Raw genomic sequence first — 16,057 nt, 5'->3', positions numbered from 1 at the left:
AGTGTATCTTTGTGTTTACTGTTGCATTTGAATGTTCAGTATTTGTCCAAGGCAACTTGGCCCATGTGCCAAGCTGTACTGGGCACCTCACTTGGCAAGGCACACCTCTCAGACCAGTGCTGGCTGCCACTGTACTGGGGACAACTGGTGCAGCCAAAGCCAACTTCCCAGAGGAACCTAGCAGGGCCATTCATTAGGACACTTCTCTGGTCTTCCCCTCACTCCTATACTCTCAGTTTTCTCCTTCCATGATCAGCTGGGCAAGGATGACATTGGCTTCTGGTGCCTTGAGCTTCTGTACCACACAGGACTGTCACTCAGGGGCTGCTCTGCAGAAAATTCACATCGTGAGAGTTTAAGGGCTATTACTGGCATTAACAGTTTCTGTGATCAAGTAAGTTCTGAAAACATTAAATGAGAGCTCCTTGGGTGTCTTTACTTTGCAGAACCTTGAATGTGCTATGGCTCCCCAAGAAGGCGGGTGGGCAGGTCATATAGTGCATAGCAGCCTTTGGCAACTGTGAGTGGCTTTTGTTCACAGCGGACCTTGCAGGAGCAGTTGGTAAGGACTGCACCGTGGGACATGCAGTTCTGCAGGGCTATGGCCAGCACCAAGGCCTGGGCCTGCCCACAGTGCCACTTCCTCCTGGGACCCGGCCTTCTTCCCCTTCCCCTCCAGCCTGGCTGGCTTCACTGTAATTGTATTCCCATGTGTGTCCCGTCTGGCCTGACACAGTCTGACCGCTGACTTCCGGAATCTTCTAAGGCCTAGTAGAGGTCTGCATGTCCTGAGATCACCTCCTGTGACTGGCAGTGTCTCCATGGGCTTAGGAATACAGAGCAAGGCAGGCATAACTGATCATATATGTCCCCATGCACCTGGCATGGCTGGGGACCTCAGGGATCTGAGAATCTAGTGCTCTAGGTTCACACCAACAAATGTTCAGAGTAGAACAAAACAATTTCACAGTGCTCCTTGAAGTCTCACAGGGGTGGACCCTAAGCTGCCACTCCACGACTTTAACTACTATTCTCTTTGATTCTAAGATGTCCTCAATTGTAAGACTCACAATTGTTTTAAGAACAACTTGTAGGGGGTGAAAAAAAAGAAGAAAAAAAAAGAAACACTACTTGGAGTGCACCAACTAATTGTACAACACATCCTGATTTCAGAATAATTAAAATTTGAACAATTGTGTGCCTGGGGATTGAGGAAATCAACTATTTCTACAGGTTGGGGTTGGCTTCCTTTTCATTACTATGGAGGAAGCTGAGAAGTAGGCTCCAGGAGAGAAGGTGGGAGGCTGGGGACCAGGCAGGTGGTTTGATCTCAAAAAATAGTTGTTGAAATCCCACATGGCCAGGCACTATGCAGTCAGGAGGGGCTGGCATAAAACCTTCCCTACCTTTACTCTCCAGTATTCAAGTGCTCTTGTCAAGAGCTAGGACGTCCTTACCCCTTTCCAGAAGGAGAAGTGGTGTGTGTACCTGTGGTTTGTAGCAGTCAGAAACATGGTAGGACTGACTGTCCAAGCATATATGAAAGTAGCTCTGTAAACTGAAACAGAGAATCACTCTTTTCTCTGCAATGGCATCAAAATTACCACTAGTTCATAATGATAAAACACAAACAGAAATTTACTGAGTTTTTGGAATGACCCTTTGGGTAATCCTTTGGGGTTGCACATTCTGAGGGGACTCACCTCTTCTTAATCTAAGGAGCCATGTCCCCTGCACCTTGCCCCTCACTTTGTCACACTACACAGGTGGCAGGCAGGTCTTGGACTGCATCCCAGGGGCCCAAGGCAGGAAGGATCAGGACAGAGAAACGTCCAAGGGGTGCAGGAAGGACTGGGTGCAGGCATCAGGGGTCCCTTGAGATGGAAATCTCCACCCAGATGGTCATGTTTGAGGGGTTCATGGAAACCAGGGGCAATGATGGGGCAGGAGATTTCAGAAGAGAACAGGGGCTCCAGGCAAATTGGGAAGCCATGGGAAGTTTGCTGCTGGGGTGCACGGCCGGGAGGGAGCAAAGCAGGACTGGAGCTGTCCTGTTGATCTGTACCACCTCATTACTGTGTGACTTTTTTTCACACTTTATTTTCAATAAATCAGCAGAATACTCTAAATGGTGTCTTGAGTGGGCTGTGTGTTCAGGCCATGCCGCAAGTACTCTTTGCTGTCCACAGACACATTCTGGAGCAGATCCTGCTCCCTTTCTCCTTCAGAGCCAACTTGGCCACCCAACCCAGCCCCAGCATGACCAGCAACTGAGAGCCCCTGAGCCTCAGGGACCCATGCCCCTCACCCACGGAGTGCAGTGCGAGATAACCAGCGCTGGCCATTCCAGTCTGTCCAGTTCCAATGTGTGATATGGCAAAAGCTAACTAATATGGCTTCCTAGCTTGGCAAGAGGTGAGAAGGCTTAGACTCTGGTAAAGAGTGCAAATGTTACTGGTGAACATTTAACATCTGAGGAATTCAGAAAAGGATTTCTAGGGCAATTTGGAGTTAGAGTAGTAGAGGAAAACTGAAGATCAGATGGAGCTCCAGGGTTGCACCAGTGACATCAGATCACCACCCCAATACTGAGCCACCTGCTTTTGCCTACATCACCTGGCTAGACTCTGGCTGGCAACCCCGTGGCCCCCAAGATGACATAGCTTCTTTGGACACTGCAGAATGAGACTGCTGCCAGCTTTAATTAGTTGAGAATCAGGCTGTGGAATTTGGGTATTTGTGGACTTATTTTACTTTTCAAATACTGTTTTATTTCTTTCTTTTAAAAATTGTGTCCTCCAGGAAGATCAACAGAGAAGAAGGGTAATGGGAAAAGGGGAAATGGCTGTTGGCCAGGCCTGGCCCAGGACAAGCCGACTTGGCTGCCCTGTGGCAGTATGTGGCTGTGGCATATATTGGCCAGAGTTTAGGCACCAGCAACACAGATGCTCTCATTACTGTTTTAAGAAACAATCTCAAAAATTCTAAGCACCAAGGGATGACAATTGCTTTCAAACCAGGGCTTTTTGGCTTCCAAACTCAGGTGTTCTTGAATCTTACAATTTTAATCATATGCAATTCTTCCATCCCTGTCTTCAGTCTTTCAGTCCTGGTGACTGAAACTGGGGGGGGGGGGGGCCCGCGGGGAGGGCGGGGGGGGGGGCAGGAGACACATGCGGCCTCAGTTACTTCCTGGTGAGTATCAGGCAAGGAATTCAGCAGAGCACTGACTTCATACAGCCACAATCCGGTGTCAGAGAAAATAAGTAGAGCAGTCCTTTGGTATCTTCGGGGTTTTAGCTCCCAAGACCCATCCCTGCCACCCCACAGATACCCAAATCTACAGCTGCTCAAGTTCCTTACATGAAACAGCATAGTCTGCATACAACCTAGGCACCTTCCCCCGATATGCTTTAAGTCATCTCTAGATGAGTATCTCAGGAAAAAAGAATAAGGCCTAATAACAAGGTAAGTGCTATGTATATGGTTGTTACGCTGTACTGTTTAAGGGATGACAAGGAAAAAAGTATGTACATGTTCAGTACAGTTTTTAAAAAATTTTTAGTCTGTGGTTGACTGAATCCTCAGATGTAGAACCTTCAGATGCAGAGGGAAGCTAGGGCCAGGGTGAGTGGTTTTGCACATCTCAAGATGACACAGAACAGTGAGTTGAACAACTTACAATGAGAGAAGCAGAATGTTCAGGTTGTATGAAAAGTCAGAAGTTTTGTAGGGGACTAAAAATGATGGATAAATGAATGATTAAATGAACATACAAATGTATATATATGCAGTGATTTTTTTTTTGCAACAGTATACAATTTATTTTTTTATTTTTTATTTTTTTCCATTACGTTTTTTGGTACATTTAAGGTATAAAATACAGTTACATTCATCATTGGGATCTTGTACCTTTACATGATGTATTTGGTTCTTACTTTTTTCCCCTTCCCTGCCCTCCCTTCCCTATTTGCAAAGATTTTGTTTCCATTTTTTTCTTTTCTCATATTTTTCCCTTCTTTCCTTTCATCCACCCTTCCCACTTCCCCTACTCCTTTAGATCTTTACTTCCTATTACACAATATCAATTATACATTTTTAAAATTACAATATCAAAATTTAGAGGACATTACCACAGATTTTACAGAATTTAAAAGGATATAGAAAGCATATTACAAAAAACTTTTTTGAAATAAATTTGACAGCTTCTAAGAAGTACCTTAGAAGACAAATTAATGAAACTAACTCTGGAGGAAATATAAAATTTGAATAGCACCTATTAAAGAAAGTATATTCCTAGCTTGAAAACCTACCTATATGACAACAGGTTCACATACATTTTAACTGATAAATTATATCAAACATTTAAAGCAGAAGAAAGAAGGTACACTTCTCCTCTCATTTTAGGAAATCAACACTGCACTAATCCTAAAACTGGTTAAAGATAATAGAAGAAAAAAGTATGAACATAGATAAAAATTTAACAAAACAAACTATTAGAAGTCAGATCTGGCAGTATTTAGAAAATGGTTTTATTATAGGGATGGCAGTGTTGGTTCAGCATTGGAAGATTCACCCCCATAAGTTATCATTTTAACAGAGGAAAGGAAAAAGCCATATGATCCTGTCAGTAGTTGCAGAAAAAGCACTGGACTAAAGTTTACAGCTGTTCATGGAAAAAGCTATCAGGAGACTAGAAGTAGAACAGAATCTTCTCAATGGACAAGCCATGTACTCCATACTTCCAGCAAAAACACCTTATATGAATGGAAAAGATACAATGCTTTCTCCCTAAGGTGGGGAACAAGGGCAGATATGCCTACTCTCCATCTGTCCATTAAAGTTTGAAGCATAGGCCCAAATCAAAATAGTCTGGCAATAAAAAGACACAATTAGCATAGGATTGGCAAGGTAAAAGTAAAATCTTTAAATGTAGATGAAATGATCATCTACAGAGAAAATACTAACAATCTCTAGGAGCCCCTAGAACTTGTATTTGAATTTAGCAGAATTAGAAAACACAAGGTATATATAAAAATTCAGGTCTAGGTATACTTGCTATAAATGAAGAATTGGATATTGAAATTTAAAAGTTATGTAGGAGTACAAAGGACCTAGACAAGTAAAAAGAAAAAAAAAACAGTGTTGGAAGACATTTATCACCTAATTTTAAGACTTGCTCTAAAGCTACAGTAATAAAAGCAATGTTGGTGTAAGGAAAGACATATAGATCAATGGAATAAAACAGAGAATCTAGAAATAAAACCACACATATATGGTCCACTGAGTTTTGAAAGATTATTTAACATTAACATTTTATAGAACATAAACTCAATTCAAGATCAGAGGAAAAGATAGTGTTTTCACCAAATGGTACTAGAACACCTGGTATCCGTATGTAAAAAATTAACCTCAAACCTTTATTTCCATACATAAAAATAACTTGAAAGGATCTATGAACCTAAATATGAAAGACTAAAACTATAAAATTTTAAGAAGAAATTATAAGGGGAAATGTTCATGAATTTAGGGTAGGCAAGAATTTCCTAGGATACAAAAAACGTGATGTAAAAAAGAAAGAAATTGATAAATGAAATTCTATCAAAATTTAGGACTTTAAATGACATCATTAAGAAAATGAAAAGCAGTCCTTAAACAGACCATATTTGTAATACATATAACCTAAGACCAGAACACATAAAGAACTCTTACAGCTCATTAATAGACAATCCAATTAAAAAGTAGACACAGAAAGATGATAAATAGCCAAGGAAATATGTGCAAAACTAGAATCCAAAAAATACTAATCAGTACAATAACAAGATCATATTATACACTCATTAGGGAGATGAAGTTAAAAGTTTTAAAAGAACAAATTTCAGCTTAGGTGTGAACCACTTAGAACTGTCTAATACTGCTAATGTGAATGTAAAATGACAAAACCATTTTGGCAAACAATATAGAAATTTCTTGTATTACTGTTAAGAACCAACAGTTTTGTTCTTAAGTTTTTACTGAAGAGGAATGAAAACACATATTTACAATAGATTTGTACATACAAGTTGACTATCGCTTATCAGAAATTCTTGGGACCAGAAGTGTTTAAGATTTTGGTTTGAAATCCACTTGATCTACAAAGAGGATAGCTACTCCTGCTTTTTCGGGGGTTCGTGACACATGGAGTATTGTTTTCCACCCTTTAACTTTCCGTCTATGAGTTTCTTTTTGAATTAAGTGTGTTGCTTGTATGCAGCATATTGTTCGATCTTGCTTCTTGACCCATTCTGCCAGTCTATTTCCTTTGATTGGTGAATTGAGACCATTAACATTGATGGTTATAACTTATACGTATTGACTTATCATTGTCATGACTTTTTCTTTTTGTTGGATTCTCCCCCTTTGCATTTAATTTCCTGTTGAACTCAAAGGATTCATTCTGTGGGCTTCCTGGGGTTGTGATCCTCATTGCCTTTTCCTAGGATTTTGTCTAAAATTTTTTGGAGTGCTGGTTTGGTATTCATGAAATTCCTAAGGTGCTCTTTGTCATGAAAGTATCTTATTTCTCCATCAATTTTGAAAGATAGTTTTGCAGGGTACATCAATCTGAGTTGGAGGCTGTTTTCCTTTAGGGCTTGAAAAACACAACTCCAAGCTCTTCCTGCCTTGAGGGTTTGTGTTGAGAAGTCTACTATGATTCTGATGGGCTTTCCTTTGTATGTGATTTGTTTCTTTTTCTCTAAATGCTTGTAGAATTTTGTTCTTCTGTTGGGTTTCTGGAATCTTAACTATTTTATGCCTATGTGTAGATTTTTTTTTTGATCATGGCTATTTCAAGTCCTATATGCCTCATTTATCAGTATGACAAGTTCTTTTCCACTGCTGGGGAAGTTTTCTGCCATCGCTTCTGTGAACAGTTTTTTTATGTCATCTGCACTCTCTCCTGTTTCTTCATTGACTTCAATAAGTCTTATGTTATTCTTCTTTGCATCATCTAGTAGCTGCTGGATTGATTTCTTGTGGTCCCTTACTGTTTTAAAGAAATTTTTCTTTTCCCGGTCACTAATTGCAATCTTGTCTTCTATATCTGAAATTCTGTCCTCACATTGGCTCATTCTGCTGTGTAGACTTTCAGTGGAGTTTTTCATCTCCTGGAAGTCTGTTTGCATCTGTTTTATGGATTCCATTTGTTTCCTATGTTGCGATTCCATCATGTTGCTCAGCTCCTCTATTTTTTTAATCTGTGTCCTCTCTAGATTTATTGATCATGTCTTGCACTATTGACACAATCTCTGCTGTTATGTGAGAAATTATTTCTGATTTCATTTTTTCCAGATCCTCTTTTGTTGCCAGTTCAGGGAGTCCAGGTGGTTGAGTATCAGAGTGTTCCATCTTGTTTCCCTTTGGGGTTGCTTTAGATGATCTGGAAGTCTGGTTTTGAGACTTGTTTACGTGTCTTCTCATTTCGATGAGGAGGGGGTGTCTCCCTGTTGGCACCCCTGCTGCTCACCTCCTCTGCACTGTGGGGGAGGGGTGGTATGGAGGCCCAGAAGCCTCCTCCTGGGCACTGGGAGTGGCTCACCTCCTCTGTGCTCTATGTAGTGTTTTTTAAACCAGAACACTAATGGCCAGGCTAGAATATAAAGAAAATTATAAATAAATTCCCAAAGTAGAATGCACATTTTGGATTCTCTGACCACAACTTGGCTCAGCTATAAGACAGACAGCCAAATCAAACCAAAACCTGATATGGTTCCTGACAAAATGCAAAGTTCTTGCAACGCTGTGAGGCCTTGGTGTGCAAAGACTGAATTTAGGAAGATTTTGACAAAAGAGAGGACCATCTTTGGACCCTTTTGTTTTAAAATTCTCACTAGAGCCAAAACAAAGTCCTCTCAGCCCCTCTATGGGGATTGCACCTAATTCCCGTTTGCTCATGTTCCAAATTTGCTCATTTTTTCATTAAATACTTTCAAGACATATAAAGGTATTACTATGACACAATTTCTATTTTCAGGCAAATGTATGGTCCCATTCAGATACTTAGATTCAGTATTCTTCTACTTAACAGAGCTAGTCACTTCTGCCACACAATGTGAAAAGAGATTTGGATTAAAATCTCGTTTTGTGCTTAGTTTGCTATATAATTTAGATTAAAGAATGTTACCTCTCTGAGTCTCACTGCCTTGTCTGTGAAAATGCTGATCACAATACCTAGCTCAGTGGCCATTCCATGAGAAAGAATGTGTGCAGGAGGCCATAGGCCAGGGCCTGGCCCCAGAGAAAATTCAGATATAACAAGGCATGACTGTTACAATATTCTTTTGAAGAAAATGTGTGAAATCTAATCTGTAAAATAAATTTGACCCCACCTGGCATGGTGGGGCATGCCTGTAATCCCAGCACTGGGGAGGCTCCGGGCAGAAGGATTGGCCAGTTTGAGGCTAGCCTGGGCTACATAGTGAGTTCAAGGCCAACCTGAGCTACATAGCGAGATCCTGTCTCAAATAAAAAAATAAAAATAAATAAATCTGAACCTACTGGTCGAACTCAATGGCTCTTGGAGATGATGATGTACTAGTATTAAAATGGCAGCTTGCCGGGGATTTAGCTCAGTGGTTCCACTGCCTGCCTCGCTACCTCAAGGACCCAAGTTTGATCCCCAGTACCAAAAAAAAAAAAAAAAGTGGTAGTTTCCTCCACAGGGAGTGGCAGCCTCTGGCTATTGGTGAAACTGAGGCCAGATAAAGAAGGGTGTGGTGGAGAGGGGCAATCACAAGGAGCTCCTTCTACTCACCTTCACTTTAGAGGAAGGCCCCCAAGCCCCAGGTGTGGGGAAGCCCTCTGGAACTCCAGGCTGGGTCTCTGGGGCTATGGAGAGGTCATGTTGTCCTTCCCAAATGGGAATTGAGCTTCTGACTGTGTTCTGGGGCTTTGTGCACCTCTCTTAACTGGGCCTGACACCTCCTGGCCTTTTGACACATCACAAAGTTCTCCTTAGCTGGCTTTCTATCATTTCTTTAGCTTTTCCTGCTTGTCAGGAAGGGCTCAGAGAAGGTCCCTTCTTTATTACCAGCCAAAAGGCCAGTTTCTTTGTTCCAAGACTTGAAGCAATTTATTAATATTGAAACTTCCTGGGGGGTTAATCTCTCCTTTACAAATTGTCCCTTGCAAACTTGCATTTTTCCCCTTCATCTTTGCTTGGCACCCTAAATTTTGAACAATAGGTGCACCTAAATGATTAAGATAGTAAGTGCTGCAGTCAGCTATTGCAGGAATAAGAAACAAGAGAAACACTGGTCTAAGACTTCCTAATCAGTAATCTTTCTTTTGATCTGCAGAACCCAGAACATCTGATGACCTTCACATCATATCAGAAAGTGCCTCAAAGAAATGGGCCACTGCAAGATTAATGATCACCCCAGCGCCCACCTGTCTGTGGCTAAAAACACACCTCCTTAAACTTCCTACATAGGCCCTTCGCTGTGGTTGTGAGCTAACAAGATCCTTAGGATGACAGTCTGACCCTTTTCCAATCAGCCAGCTCTTGGTAATAAGGTTTTTCCCTCTACCATCACTTTGCCTCCCAGCTGATTGGCTTCTATCAGGTGAGGTGCAGGCCAAGACTCTGTGTGTTGACAGTATCAACTCCTTTATCCTCCAGATACTCCAGGGCCTTCTGCTGAGTCGCATTTTAGATCCCTGGTGTGTGAGAGATTCCCCAGAGCTGACACTGCTGGAGCTAGGGCAGAGTGCAGGCAGAGTGTGGCTGGGATGTGGGCTGGGCTGTCCCTTGTGATATCCTCTGATGTCATCAGTAGGGACTAGACCACAACAGGGCAAGGTGACTGCCTTGAGACACTAATTTTTTTTTAAATTTAATTTTATTGGTACATTTTAGGTATACAATATAATGACATTCATCATTGGAAATTTGTACCTTTACATAATCTGTCTTGGTTCTTATTTTTTCCCCATTCTCCTGCCCTACCTTCAACCCCTCCATCCCTCCAGATTTACAAAAATTTTTTTCATTTTCTCATATTAATTCCATTCCTTTCCTTCCTTTCCCCTACCCCTTCCCCTTTGCCCCTTTTCTTCCTATTTCACATAATCTATTATAACTTTTAGTCCTTATTTACATTTTCAGTGTCTCACAGTAGAGAAACTATTCGGTATTTACACATGTGATCTATTTATTTCACTTAAGAGTATCACCTCAGGGCCGAGGATTTAGCTCAGTGGTTTCGCCACCTACTGTGCAAGCTCAAGGACCTGAGTTTGATCCCTGGTACCAAAAAAAAAAAAAAAAAAGTATCACCTCAATGTGCATCCATTTAGCTATAAACATCTCAAATTTCTCATTTTTCTGCATGACTAATACTCCATTTTATAAAAAAAAAAAAAAAAAAAGAACACATTTTCTTCATCCAGTCTCCACTTGATGGGCATTTGGGCTGTTTCCAAGTTACAGCTACGACAAACTGTGCTGCTATGAACATGGGTGCACATACATCACTGTGACATGATTCTTTTAATTCTCTGGGGAAGATACCCAGCAGGGGAATAGCTGGGTCAAATGGGACTTCCAGGCCTAATTCTTTGAGGTATCTCCATACTGATTTCCACAGTGGTTGCACCAGTCAACAATCCCAACTGCAGTGGAGTACGGTTCCTCTTTCCCCACAGCTCGGCCAGCATTTGTTACTGGTTGAATTCATGATATCAGCCATTCTTTCTGGGGTGAGGTGGAATCTCAGTGTTGTTTTCATTTGCATCTCTCAATGAACAGTGACGCTGAACATTTTTTCATATGTTTATTTGCTATTTCTACTTCTTTGCATGAGAAATGTCTGTTCATTTCAGATGCCCATTTCTGGATTGGGTCTTTAAATTTGGGAGGTCTGATTTTTTTAAGTTCTTTATAGATTCAAGATAGTAGACCTTTGTCTGAAGGACCATTGGTGAAAATGTTTTCCCACATTGTGGGTTGTCACTTCACACTGCTGGTGGTTTCTCTTGCAGTGCAGAAGCTTTTTAGTAAAAAGAGATCCCACTTGTTGATTGTTTGTGCCAGTTCATGGGCAACTGAGGTTTTGTTCATAAAATCTTTTCCTACACCAATGTCTTCAAGAGTTCTACCTAACCTCTGTTCCAACCGGTTCAGCGTTTCTGTTTTAATATTTAGATCTTTAATCCATTTCTATTTTAGTTTAGTGCATGGTGAGAGATATAGGTCTAGTTTTAATCTTTGGCAAGTTGGAACCAAATTTCTTCAGCACCATTTATTAAAGAGACTATCTTTACTCCAGAGAGGGTGTTTGGCTCCTTTGTTGAAGATGAGGTGGCTGAGTGTGTCTGGAGTTGTTTCTGCATCTTCTAATCTGTTCCACTGGTCCTCAGGTCTGTTTCTTTGGCAGTACCATGCTGTTTTTATCACAGTAGCTTTGTAGTATAGATTCAAGTTGGGGGTTGTAATACACCCTGCCATGTCTCTGTTACCTAGAATTGCTTTTGCTATTCTGGGTCTCTTGTTCCAAATGAATTTTTGGATTGTTTTCTCAAGGTCCATGAAGTATGCTGCTGGGATTTCAATTGAGATTGCATTGAATCTATATAGCAGTTTTGGAAGTGTGGCCATTTTCACTATGTTGATCCTTCCTACTCAGGTGCAGGGATGTCTTTCCATTTTCTGATATCATTTTCAATCTCTCTTTTCAGAGTGCTATAGTTTTCAGAGAAGAGGTCTTTGATTTCTTTTGTTAGTTTGATTCCTAGGTATTTCAGGTTTTTGGATTCTATTGTGAAAGGAATTGTTTGCACTATCTCTCTCTCAGTGAGCTTGTTGTTTGTGTAGAGGAAAGCTGTTGATTTTTGTGTGTTGACCTTGTATCCAGCTACTTTACTGAATTTGGTTATTAAATCTAGAAACTCTTGGTGGAGTTCTTGGAGTCTTCTATATAGAGTATCATGTCATCTGCAAATACTGACAATTTGACTTCTTCGTTTCCTATCTATTCTTTTTATTTCTTTCTCTTGTCTAATTGCTGTGGCTAATGTTTCCAAAACTATATTGAACAGGAGTGGTGATCATGGACATCCTTGTTTTGTTCCTGATTTTAGGGTGAAGGACTTCAGTTTTTGACCATATTGGCTGTTGGTTTTTCATAGATGGCTTTATCAGATTGAGGTAGAGACCATCTATTCCAATTTTTTGTAGGGTTTTTATCATAAATGCATGTTGGATTTTGTCAAATGCTTTTTCTGCATCTATTGAGATGATCATATGGTTTTTTTCCTTGGCTCTATTTATATAGTATATTACATTTATTGATTTGTGTATGTTGAACCATCCCTGCATCCCTGGGATGAATCCCACTTGGTCAGGGTGTATAATCTTTTCAATGATCTTCTGCATTCTCTTTCCCAGTATCTTATTAAGGATTTTTGCATCTATGTTCATTAGTAAGATTGGCCTATAGTTCTCTTTTTTGATTGTGTCTTTCTCTGCTTTGGGGATGAAGGTGATGCTTGGTTTCTATGTTTTTTTCAATGTTTCCTATTGCTTCCCAGAATGAATTTGGGAGTATTGCTTCCCTTTCAATTTTATTGAAGAGTTTAAGCAGTAGTGGCAGTAGTTCCTCTCTTTTTTTTTTTTTTTTTTTTTTGGTACCGGGGATCAAACACAGGATCTTGCACTTGAAAGGCAGGCATGGTGCCACTGAGCTAAATCCCTGGCCCCTCTCTAAATGTCTTGTAGAATTCAGCAGTGAAGCCATCAGGGCCTGGGATTTTCTTGGTTGCCAAATTTTTAATTATGTTTCCAATTTTATTGATTGATATTGGGTTGTTTAGAATTTTTAGGTCATCTTCATTCAACTTTGGTAATTCATACATATCTAGGAATCTGTCCATTTCTTCTGTGTTTTTCATGTTATTGGCGTATAGGTTCTCGAAGTAGGTATTGATGATCCTCTGGATTTCTGCTGGGTCTGTTGTAATTTCACACTTTTCATTCCTACTTGCATGGATTTGGGCCTTTTCTTTCCTTTTTCTGATAAGGTTAGCTAAGGGTTTGCCATTTCTTTTTATTCTTTTGAAGAACCAGCTCTTGGCTTCATTGATTTTCTGTACTGTTCTCTTAGTCTCCATTGCATTGATTTCTGCTCTGATCTTTATAATTTCCTCCCTTGTATGAGCTTTGGGTTTGTCCTGCTCTTTTTTTTCTAGAAGCTTGAGGTTCAACATCAGGTTGCTTTATTGGGCTTGTTCTGTTTTCCTAATATGAGTATGCACTGCTATGAATTTCCCTCATAAGACTGCTTTCATTGTTTCCTGTAGATTCTGATATGTTGTATTGTCATTGTCATTTAATTGTAGAAACTGTCTGATTTCTTCTTTAATTTCCTCTGTGACCCATTGGTTATTCAGAAGTGTGTTGTTCTATTTCCATGTGTTTATAAGAGTCTTGCGGTTTCTTTTGCTATTGATCTCCAATTTTATCGCACTATGGTCTGATAATATACAGGGGATAACTTCAATTCCTTTGCACTTACCTAAATATGTTCTATGAGTGAATATGTGGTCTATTTTGGAGAATGACCCATGTGCAGCTGAAAAGAAATGTGTATTCTGATTTTGTGGGGTGGAATACTCTGTAAACATCTGTTAAGTTCATTTGTTCAAGAATTTGTCTGAGTTCTAGTATTTCATTGCTTATTTTTTCTCTAGTTAATCTATCTATTTGTGACAGTGGGTATTGATGTCCCCCACTACTATTGTATTAGTGCTTATTTGATTTTTCATATCCGTTAGTATTTGTTTTATATAGTTGGGTGCACTAGTGTTTGGTGCATATATGTTTATGACAGTCATCTCTTCCTGTTAGATTGTTCCCTTTACAAGGATGTAGTGTCCTTCTTCATCTCTCTTAATCAGTGTTGGTTTGAAATCCACTTGATCTACAAAGAGGATAGCTACTCCTGCTTTTTTTCAGGTTCCTGTTGCATGGAGTATTGTTTTCCACCTTTTAACTTTCAGTCTATGAGTTTCTTTTTGAATTAAGTGTGTTTTTTGTATGCAGCATATTGTTGGATCTTGCTTCTTGACCCATTCTGCCAGTCTATTTCTTTTGATTGGTGAATTGAGACCATTAACATTGATGGTTATAGCCAATATATATTGATTTATCATTGTCATGACTTTTTCTTTCTGTTGGATTCTCTCCCTTTATGTCTAATTTCTTATCATGCTTGATGGATTCATTCTGCAGCGCTTTGTAGGGTTGTGATCCTCATTGTCTTTTCCTAGGATATTGTCTAAAATTTTTGGAGTGCTGGTTTGGTGTTCATGAAGTTCCTAAGGTAATCTTTGTCATGAAAGTGCCTTATTTCTACATCAATTTTGAAAGATAGTTTTGAAGGGTACATCAATCTGAGTTGGAGGCTGTTTTCCTGTAAGGGTTGGAATACATCACTCCGAGCTCTTCTTGCCTTGAGGGTTTGCCTTGATAAGTCTGCTGTGATTCTGATGGGCTTTCCTTTGTATGTGATTTGTTTCTTTTCTCTAACTGCTTGTAGAATTTTGTTCTTCTGTTGGGTTTCTGGAATCTTAACTATTTATATGACTAAGTGTAGATTTTTGTAGATCAATGCCAGTTGTAGTCCTATATGCCTCACTTATCTGTATGTCAAGTTCTTTTGCCATGCTTGGGAAGTTTTCTGCCATGACTTTTGTGAAAAGTTTTTTTTTTTTTAATGTTATCTGCACTCTCTCCTCTTTCTTCATTGACTCCAATCAGACTTATGTTATTCTTCTTTGCTTCGTCTTGCAGTTGCTGGATTTATTTCTCATGGTCCCTTATTATTTTAAAGAAATTTTTCTTTTCCTGGTCACTAATTGCAATCTTATCTTCTATATCTGAAATTCTATCTTTACTCAGCTCATTCTGGTGCGTAGACTTTTAATGGAGTTTTTAATCTCCTGGAAATCTGTTTGCATCTGTTTTATGGATTCCATTTGTTTCCTATGTTGGGATTCAATCATGTTGCTCAGCTCCTCTTCCTCTCTAGATTTTTTAATCATGTCTTCCACTATGGGCACAATCTCTGTTATGTGAGAAATTATTTCTGATTTCATTTTTTCCAGATCCTCTTTTGTTGCCAGTTCAGGGAGTCCAGGTGGTTGAGTATCAGAGTGTTCCATCTCATTTCCCTTTGGGGTTGCTGTAGGTGATCTGGAAGTCTGGTTTTGAGGCTTATTTATGTGTCTTCTCATTTCGATGGCCAGTGGGGGTGTTGCTGGTGCCCTCTCGGCTCACCTCCTCTGTACTGGGAGTGGTGCTATGGCTTCCCAGAAGCCTTCTCCTCTGAGCTGGGAGCAGTGCTAAGGAGGCCTGGCATGAGACACTCACTTTATCCAGACTTGCTACTCACTACACAAACAGAATTCACTGCTTTACATGAAATACTATGATCCAGCTAATGCTAGGAACCTTTAACTTCACTTTGGATGGTCAGCTGCTTCCCTATCCCCAAAGAAAGCTATCCTAGCAGTGAGTGAGGATCAGCCCTTTTCTCTGTTACTTCTCATCACTAAGACTCAGTACCTGACACCCACAACTCTAAGGAGGAAAGGTTTTATTTTAGCCTACAGTTTGTAGAGGTTTCAGGACATAGACAGTGGGCTCCAAGGCAGGACGGCATGGCAGAGGAGAAGCACCTCATGGCATGGCAGCAGGAAGCAGAGAGATCAAGGGAGGAGGAAGAAGATAGACTCTTCCACACTACACCCCCAGTGACCACCTCCTCCAACCAGCCTTCACTTTCCAACATCACATTTAGCTATAAACTCATCCATTAGTGGACTAATGCACCCATGACTATTACATGTGACCAGCCTTACATCATAACTGAATAAAAAACATTCCTTAAGAAAATGCACTGGAGTACTTTGAAATATCTCCTCAGTCTTCAGAGATTGGAGATGTGCATAGACATCCCTCCTTTTGTCCTTCCCCTGTGACTCTCAGCTCAAAGCCCCCTGCTGTACCATCAGTGCA

At 40.2% G+C, this 16,057-nt stretch overlaps 1 protein-coding gene and 1 long non-coding RNA gene across 3 annotated transcripts in view; one reads left to right on the top strand and one right to left on the bottom strand.

The window, feature by feature from the left end:
* The window catches only part of Bcl2l11 (BCL2 like 11), a 190,787-nt gene that overhangs the window by 125,785 nt on the left and 48,945 nt on the right, over nucleotides 1-16,057 (top strand). The window lies entirely within an intron of this gene.
* LOC147829735 (uncharacterized) overlaps nucleotides 3,773-16,057 on the bottom strand; it is a 201,635-nt gene continuing 189,350 nt past the window's right edge. The window contains exon 5 of the long non-coding RNA XR_015447906.1: nucleotides 3,773-7,630. This is a non-coding gene — a long non-coding RNA (uncharacterized LOC147829735). The remainder of the gene's footprint in view (nucleotides 7,631-16,057) is intronic.

Source organism: Heterocephalus glaber, unplaced genomic scaffold (genome assembly GCF_053883595.1).
Source record: "Heterocephalus glaber isolate CG9 unplaced genomic scaffold, H.glaber_assembly_v1.0 deba00000470, whole genome shotgun sequence".
In the NCBI taxonomy this organism is placed as follows: Eukaryota; Metazoa; Chordata; class Mammalia; order Rodentia; family Bathyergidae; genus Heterocephalus; species Heterocephalus glaber.
The sequence above is the reverse complement of the archived record's forward strand: the minus strand, read 5'-3'. Positions and strand labels throughout refer to the sequence as shown.